The 9763-nt window shown below is 40.1% G+C and overlaps 1 non-coding gene across 1 annotated transcript; it reads left to right on the top strand.

Annotated features, from left to right (window-relative positions):
• The first annotated feature begins 9330 nt into the window (after positions 1-9330).
• LOC141618323 (small nucleolar RNA R71) lies at positions 9331-9437 on the top strand. The gene has a single exon (XR_012531362.1). It is a non-coding gene; the product is annotated as a small nucleolar RNA R71 (small nucleolar RNA).
• The last annotated feature ends 326 nt before the right edge of the window (positions 9438-9763 follow it).

Here is a 9763-nt window from a genome sequence, read left to right as displayed (position 1 = left end):
TTTGGCCCGAAAAATCGCCCTCCAAACCTGAAGAAGCGTAAAGAGCCAGAGAGATGAAGGATTGAATGTATTATTATTTAATAATTAAGCAAACCCTATGATCTTAGACTAATTACAATCTTTACATATAAGGTAATAGTAAGATAAATACTACCATAATAACTAAGATACGATATGATCATGATACCGTATCATATCGTATGATATCATATAATATCTTTCCATACTCCCCCTCAAGTTGGAGCATGGGGCAAACCAATGCCCAACTTGCCTTGCAAATACTCGAAAGCTTCGACTCCTAATGCCTTCGTAAAAATGTCTGCCAATTGCTCCTTGCCTCGAACATGGGATGTCGAAATTGCCTTAGCTAACAAATGGTGACGAATGAAATGACAATTGATTTCGATATGTTTCGTTCTATCATGAAAGATGGGATTCTTTGCCATGTGTATCGCAGCCTTATTATCGCAATAAAAATGCATAGGCTTCTCGTGATTGACCCCGAGTGACTGCAAGAACGACTTTAACCAAAGTAACTCACTCGTTACTGCGACCATTGCGCGATATTCCGTTTCGGCAGTTGACTTTGCAAGTGCCCTTTCTTTCTTGCCTTCCACGAAATGGGACTAGTACCCAGTGGTACGAAATATCCGGTTAACAATCGACGCGTTAATGGACAACGTGCAAAATCAGAATCCGAATACTCGTGAAGCTGCAAGTTCGAATTCTTAGCAAGGATGATGCCTTTGCTCGGTGTGCCTTTGACATAACGCAAAACTCGTAAGACAACATCCATGTGCTCCTTTCGTGGAGCATGAATAAATTGCGACAATATTGATCGGAGCCATTTGGTGTTCACAATTAAGTATATGTGGTCGTTGGTCAATGGTCGATACAAAACACAATTTATACTTCACAAACAACTCTACAATTAGTAAAGAGGCAAGTAAAGGTCGGATCCCAAGGGACGGGTATTGAAATGAAGATTCTATTGTAACTAGTGGTGTCTAGGGGTGTCACAAATTGGGTTGATGTAGAAGGTTACTAAACTAAAATAGCAATGAAAATAAACTAACAAGATAAATAAAATAAGGGGTGTAAACAATAGATTAAAAGCACTAGGGTGTCATGGGTTCATAGGGGAATCATGGGATATGATCATACAAACATGTTCTCAAATTATAAGCAAGCAATTATTGTTGTGATGGATTGAGTTGGGTTATATCTTACAATCCTAGGAAAGTTTGGGTCCCGGAGCCGAATCTCTTGGATTGTACAACACCTACAAGTCGACTTAATCTTCCCTACTTAACACATGCATGGTCTAACAAGACTCGAGTTGGGTTATGTCTTACAAGTCAAGTTGAAAGGATAGAAGATGATAGTAAATGCAAGGATTCATAGGCTTAGAATTTCATCAAATATAACATGTGCATGTATTAAGATCAAAACAAGCAAGCAAATAAGATATGAAAGCATATTAATTTAAGCATGAATCATTCCCCATGTTGGTTTCCCCTAATCACCCATTAAACCCTAGCTAAGAGACTACTCACTCATTATCATATTGATCATGCTAGAAAGGTTGTCAATCATACTAATATAATGAAACATGATGAATAAATGAAAGTAATTAGCAATAATTAAAAAGGGATTAAGAGATTATACCTACTAATGATTCCAATAATAAAGCAAGAATAATAGAAGTACTTGAATCTTAGATTGAGAGGTTGTCAATCTCCCAATAATAACCCAAATAATCTTCAATTACCCAAAATAAAGTAAGAACAAGAGAGAGATTAAAGAACTAAAACTTGGATTAAAACTTGATTAATATTTGATTACAATATTGAAGAGAGATTTGATTGATATTAACTACTCTAATTATTGATAAGAAGAACATGCTCCTCTAATTAGACTAATGGGGTATTTATAGTGAAAATTAGGGAGGATGCATTAGGGTTAACTAAGGGCTAAACTAGTAATTACACTTTTTAAGTTGAGCAAGGAGCCTCCGGGATTATTCGAGAGAAGGGCTTCTCCATTTCGTAGCTTGAAGGACGAAACTGTCTTTGTCTTTGTGATCCGTGATCCGTGGGCCGGAGTCGGGACGGCCGGATCTCAGGATGGACGATCCGAGCGGATCAAGGAACAAGACGCTCGGACTGGACATGGGGAATCCGAGCGGATTCCTGGTGAGGACGCTCGGATCGGGCGAGGACGGACGGATTCTCTACAATCCGTTCGGATTGTAGTTCAGCAACTTTCCTTCTTCTTTTTCTTCCCTTTTCTTCATGAATTCCTTGGGGATTTCCTTGGGGACTCAAGGATCCTTTTCTCAACAATGCTCTTCTACTATGCTATGTACAAAGGCCTTCTAGTCTTGTCTCTCCTTGATGCTTGGTCATTGAATATGATCAATTTAGCCTTGTTTTGCCATGAAAATGCAAGATTCTTACTCCTTTCCTACCAAGGGATCAAAATCTCAAAGAATATGCAAAACAAAGAACTAAAGATAAGAAATGACCCAAATAGGCACTAAAAAGCATAGAAACAATGGTAATTCGGGGGCTAAATATGCGCCAATTATGGTCGCATCAAATATCCCCAAACCGAACCTTTGCTCGTCCCGAGTAAAGAGGTGACAAAGACTAGGACCAAAACTAACCTAACCTAATAATAATAGCCGATATGTGACAATTAGCGGGTCTCACTCCGCCCCTTCAACTCACAACAAGACAACCATGAGGTAGGATGCCTTCTTGCAAGGCAAGGTGGATCTTGCCAAAATGGCGACACATCCAAACATTAAAGCACACAAAAACACATAATGGATGCATCTACAAAAAGAATAGCCACTTTCCTCATCTAAGTGGCGGAAATTATCTACAAGGGAAGCAATTCAAGGGTACACACTCCTTCATAGATGCAATTTCTTCAAACTACTAAGCCTAGAAGGATACCAATAAATCACCTCCAAATTGTGTCAAGCTAGGGTACCTTTGTCCTCAATCGTTAAATGCTTTTGTCAAGAGTAGACTCCCTATGGTGTTAGAGACACTGGAGGATCGCGGAATTCCCCCTCTTGCCTAGACAAGAAGAAGGGTCGTCCCCTCTCTACCATGCACAAAAATGGATATGATGGATAAAGGGATCAATAGATATTGAGTTTCATTTTGGGAGTTTGCTTTTGTTTTGTTGTTTTTCCCCCCAATTTCTTGTGGCATATAACTTTTTGAGAACACTTTCTTTTTGCCATTTCTTTTTGATTTTTGGCTTTTCAATACTTGACAACTTTTTGCATTTGTTTTTGAACATTTTCAAAGTCACCCCAATTAGTAACGAGGGTGCCTTGTATTTGAAGCTTTTAGGAGTCTATTTTTGCTCCTCTTTTCATTTGATGCATTTTTTTTTTTTGCAAACTTTCTTTCACTTTTCATTTCGTTGAACTCAAATTGATTTCTTTTTGTTTTGTGCCCATTCCCTTTGATGACAAAAATGTGGTAGAACATGGATGAATGATGGAAGTATGCATGGTTTCAAGGGTCACCTTGGAATAAACGGTAGCCAAGGAGTTATCACACCAAAAGGTACTCTTGACTCGGCCTTAATCCATGGGTCAAAGGATACTAGCATGACACATCCTAGGGTGTTTTACAAGCATTCTAACAAGCAAAGTCTTAAGAAGAAAAAGCATCTACTAGGGCCTATTTACACTTGTCAAGCTTCCCAAATAGACGGTTTCGCAAAATTTTTCTAACATGCAACTACATGCCATGATGCAACTAACATATATACATCCTAATGCATATGATTCTACCAACTAATATGCCAAATAAACTAGATGCAATCCTAAGTTCACATTGTTTTTACCGCATCAATCAAAATAAAGCCACATAGTCATTAACATAAAGAGGAAAAAGGAGATTGGAAAGATCATACCATGCGGTCTTCAATATCCTCATGTCTCGGATGTGGCGTAGTCAATCAAAGTGAACAAGGATGAACAAACACAATATATACAAGGGAAATGAACTTGTTTTTGGTTTTTTCAATTTTTAAATTTTTATGATTTTTGAAATTTTTTCAATTTTTATGGTTTTTGAATAAAAGTTAAGTGTTAGAATTCCCATCCCCACACTAATATGGGCATTGTCCTCAATGGCCAAAATGATGGAAATTATGCAAAGATGATGCATGATTTTCTATACTAAATGCAATTCTACACTAAGCTATACTACATGATGCATGGTTTTTGTTATGACGGAGAGGATAATTTAAATTACCTCCCGTTGCGTATGCATTAACTTCCCCAAACCAAGTAAGACACTATTGCTAATGTCAAAGCATGGGGGAGTTCATGCACATGCTATGCTATGCATGAGACTAGATTGTCATTTTGGATTTTACAAAAGTGGGAACAATAAAAGGGCACCTCAAAGGAACCGAGGTGTGAGTCCTTTGATGTTGCTAGGACCAAACCAACAATGATCAAAATGAAATAAAATACAAAGAGATATAGACAAACCGTGGGAGAGTAGGAATCTCCAAGGCTAGTCTTCCATCATGCTACTATCACCATCACTTCCCTCATGAGAAGTGGTCACATTGCCACTTTCCTTGGCACTTTCTTCTTTGCTTTCCTCATCACTATCTTCCTCATCATTATCTTCACCATCTCTTTCTTCATCTCCACTTGCTTCTTCCTCAATGTTATCATCAAATTCCTCATCATTTCCAACAACCTCATTGTCTTCCACCAAGTCCCTAGATGCACCCGGAAATAAGGCTTCTCTATCCGCCCAACTAGGCAAAGGACAAGATGGATCAAGGAGTCCTTGCCTAGCTAGATGTAGGAGGGGAGGATATTGAGCCAAGTATGCATTCTTCCGATCTTCATAAGCTTGCTTGTGCATGGCTTGCATTAGAAGAGTGACATAATCTTTTCCAATTTCAACTCCTTGCGGTTTGAACTCTTCATAATCATAGGGGTAAGGTGGTATAACAATGGAAGAGGAGGGAGTTTCATGATCACCCTTTTGTTGTTGAATGATGTACTCGGCTTCCTTGGATAGGGGAAGTAAATAGTTGGTCCGGTGGACACTAAGACGGCAAATTTTTGCGGGTAGGGTGAATGATCGAGCCTCACTTGTAAGCCACCCATACTTGGTATCAAGGGGATTGTGAGCAACCCACTTAAACTTGTTAATCAAGGTGGACATATCAATAAGATGGCCACCATCCTTAGCCTTGTACTTGTTATCCTTATTGAAATTAGGATCAAAGTGCTTGGCTAGGACCGTGACAAGGCCGCCATTAACAATTACGGTTTGACCCTTATTCCCACTATCTACATGGAGCCATCTATCAACCAATAGCCTCAAAGAATTGTAAGGCTTGGTGTGAATTCTTCCAATATTCAAAGTTGATTCAAGGAGAATAAAATCGAGTCCCGTGAAATGATTGGTGTCTTTCCTAGCAATTATGGTATTTCCCACAATTTTGTGCCATATTCTTATGCCCGGATGATGGACCAAAAGAGCACGACAAGCTTTAAAATCTACAAATTGCTTCCCGGAGATTGCCTCCCAAAGAGGCTCGGGATCATACTTCCCATATTGCTTATAAAATTTATGTTCATCGCTAAGACCCAAAATTTCACCCAATTCCGGAAAGGTAATGCGTCTACTAGTGTTAGCTAGACGAAACTCAATATTTTCCCTATTCTCAACTTTTGTCACTTTTAAAGAACTTAAGAATTCCAAGACAAGGGAGGAGTATGTTACTTCCTTCATTTCAAACAAATTCTTTAAACTCATGGCATTGAAAAAGACTCTTGTTTGTTCAAGAACACCCAACTTCTCTAAAGCATCTTGGCATATGAATTTGGTGGATTGAATTTGTTTCATAGCAAACTTGACAAATGTATTTCTATGGGAATCGGAAATGAATGTTACCTCCGGGTAATGCAAGAGTTGATTAATTACCGGAGTAGAGGGTGATGCTTCCATAGAAATTTGTTGAGGTGGTTGCACTTCCAAGCTTGGTGTTGATACCACCATTGCCAAAGCTTTCTTCATTTGTAGAGCTTTTTGCCTTTGAGAGAGAGTTGTAGTCTTTGGTGCCTTTGCTTTTGCTTTTGTTGCTCCCTTCGTTCTTGCCATTTGATGAGCTAACCAAGAAAAAGATCAAAAATCTTCAATTTGTAGAATGCCCAAATCGATTTTGAAAGTGAAAGGCTTTGCCTTTATGAGAACAAAAATCAATTCGAAGGTGAAGATTTTGTGCTTGGTTTTGATTGTTAATGAAGATGGAGTGATTGATTTGTTATTTGAAAGATGGTTTGATTTGATTTTGGTGAGTTTTGTTGAGGGTTTTTGTTTTTGAGATGGAGAGGATGAGGGTTTTGATGTTATGGGTAGTGTTTATGAGTGAATGAATGAATGAATGAAGGTGGGGTGGGTATTTAAAGAACTCGACAATATTAGGACGCAGGGACAATCCGTGCGGATTAGGCGCAATCCGCACGGATTCTTCAGCTTCAAATTTTCAAAAATCCCGCCTAGAGACGGGCGGATTGGGGAATCCGCTCGGATTCTTCCCGAGATGAGACGGGCGGATTTCGTGCAGGACGGACGGATTCTTGTCCAGAGATTTTTCTTTGTTTTTCTTCAGCTGCAAGACGGGCGGATTGTCCACAAGACGGACGGATTCTGGGAGACGGGCGTCTTTCCAGAAATCCGCTCGGACTCTTCAACAGTCAAGAATTTGCAGTTTTCAGCTCAGCCCAAGACGGGCGTCTTCTCAGCAGGACGCTCGGATCCTCTGCAGACGGACGGATTCTTAGTAATCCGCTCGGATTGGTCCTTGTGTACACGGACTCAGTTCCATCCGTGCACCAACGCATTCCCTTATCATTCTTTCTTTCTTTCTTTCAAATCTTGTGTTCTTCATTGCGGGGGCACTACTAAGGCATGAATAGCCTAGGCAATTACCATCCCCACACTAAGGTAAAGCACTACACATCAATTAAAATCATTAGTCCCTCCCTCACTTCTCTCTTTTCATGACAATTATTTTGATCAAAGTAAATAAAATCCAAAAATGACAAAAAATGCAATACAAAAATTAAATGTAAGTTAGGGAGTTAGAAATATTTACAAGTGGTGGTTTAGGGAGGACTCCACCAAACTCTCATTCTTGATGAGATGTCAAGGGGGCATGTTCAAGGTGTTGTTGATGTTGCTCAACACCTCGAAGAAGTAATTAAACGCTTGTTCATTGTTGTGGTAGAGGTCCTCAATAGACCGTGGCCCTTGTTGTTGATCATGATCGATGGCATGCCCAATGTAGGGATTAAAGATCCCTTCAAATTCGTCGTCCCAAAGACCACAAACTTCATTGAGTTGATCATTGAAAATCTCTTGCTTGGATGGAGACAACTCTCCCAATTTCTTCTCTTGGCCAATGAGGCCATCATCTTCTTCCTTGGTTGATTTTGATGAGCTTTTCAAGCTCTCCTTTTCACAATTCACTTGCTCTTTGAATGGAGCATCTTCGACTTTCTTCCTCCATTGGAGTTTCGATTTCTTCTTCTCATCTTTCCGGCTATAATGATCAATAATGAAACATGGCTCATGCAAACGAGGAGCTCTCATGGTCTTGTCAAGATTAAAAGTTATGCTTTCATCTCCCACTTCTAGAGTGAGCTCTCCATGTTTCACATCAATCACCGCACCCGCGGTGTGTAGGAAAGGTCTTCCTAAGATGATTGGAATGTTGGAATCTTCCTCCATATCAACTATGACAAAGTCCACCGGGATGAAAAACTTCCCAATTCGCACGGGGACATCTTCCCATCTCCCTAATGGTGTCTTCGTCGATCTATCTGCCATTTGAAGAGTGATATTGGTACATTTAAGCTCTCCCATTCCCAACCTTTTACTTACCGAGTACGGCATGACACTCACACTAGCCCCTAGATCACATAAGGCTTTGTTGATCGTTGTGTCGCCAATGGTACACGGTATTGAGAAGCTTCCCGGATCCTTTAACTTTGGAGGTGAACTCCCTTGAAGAATTGCACTACTCACCTTGGTGAAGGCGATAGTCTCAAGTTTCCGGATTGACTTCTTCTTTGTGAGGATATCTTTCATGTACTTTGCATAGGCCGGAACGTGATTGATTAATTCCGTGAAAGGAATTGAGACTTCTAAGTTCTTCACAATTTCCATGAACTTTCCAAGTTGATCATCAAATTTGGGCTTGGCTTGACGACTTGGAAAAGGAAGTCTAATCACAAGTGGCTCCTTTTCTTTGGCTTTGTCTTCATTTTTCTTTGAACTTTCTTCTTTTGATGATTCCCCTTCTTTGGGACCTTGCACCACAACTTCATTCTCACTAGCTCTCACAACTTCATCCTCAACTTGCTTCTTCGGTGCCTCATATCTTGTACCACTTCTCAAGTGAATGGCACTAACCGTTTCATGCCTAGGGGGATTACCTTGAGGTGGTAATTGCCCCTTTTGTCTTTGCGAGTTTGAAGATGCTAGTTGGGTCAATTGTGTTTCCAACATCTTGGTGTGAGCTAGAATGTTGTTGATGGTGGTGTCCTTTGCTTGGCTATCCTTTTGCATTTGGGTGAAAAATTCATGTTGATTTTTTTGCATTTGAATGACCGCTTTTTGGACATCAAAACTTTGGTCATTGTGGTGATTGTATGGATTTTGATTTTGGTAGCCTTGGTTTTGATTGAAAAAGGGTCTTTGATTTTGATTTCTCATGGGTGGTGGAGTGTATGTAGTTTGAGGGTTTTGGACATTTTGGCTCTTGTATGAGAGATTTGGATGGAACTTGGTGTTTTCATTGTAAAAATTTGAATAAGGGGTGCCACTTTTGTAAGCTTGGAAAGCATTGACTTGCTCGGTTGTTCCCCTACATTCACTTGAGTCATGACCCAAGGTTCCACAATTCTCACATATCCCGCTTGGGATTGATGAGGATGCCGTCATGGCATTGACATGATGCTTTGATGATTTTGAGCTTTCCTCAAGTCTAGCCATAGCTTGTTCAAACTTCAAGTTGATTGTGTCAATGTGAGCACTAAGTTGAGCACCCAATTGAGTAACGGTGTCCACTTCATACTTTCCTCCTCTAGTAGCCTTGCGAGGCCTACTATATTGCGAATTATGGACCGCCATTTCCTCAATCTTGTTCCATGTTTGATTGTCATCAACTTCGGTGAACATTCCATTTGATGCCATATTGAGAATGTTCCTTGAATCTTCATATAAACCATTCCAAAATTGTTGCACTAAAAACCATTCGCTAAGTCCATGGTGAGGACATGAGCGACAAATACCTTTGAACCGCTCCCAAGCTTCATACAAAGACTCTTCATCCCTTTGCTTAAAACCCGTAATTTGAGCTCTTAGCATATTTGTCTTTTCCGGTGGGTAGAATTTTTTGTAGAAAGCTAGAGCTAGCTTCTTCCAAGAATCTATTCCAAGGGTGGCCTTATCAAGGCCCTTCAACCATTGCTTTGCGGTGCCGATTAACGAAAAAGGAAATAAGACCCATCTTATTTGGTCTTGAGTCACGCCCGTTTGAGAGATAGCTTCACAATAATCACAAAATGTTTCCATATGAGAATGAGGGTCCTCACTAGGCATTCCCCCGAATTGGCTCCTCTCAACTAGTTGGATGAAGGCGGACTTGGCAATAAAGTTTCCGGTAAGATGTTGTGGGGTAGGAGTACCATTTG

The sequence above is a fragment of the Silene latifolia genome, chromosome 1, assembly GCF_048544455.1.
Source record: "Silene latifolia isolate original U9 population chromosome 1, ASM4854445v1, whole genome shotgun sequence".
NCBI classification, from domain to species: Eukaryota; Viridiplantae; Streptophyta; class Magnoliopsida; order Caryophyllales; family Caryophyllaceae; genus Silene; species Silene latifolia.
This window is presented reverse-complemented; position numbering and strand designations above follow the sequence as displayed.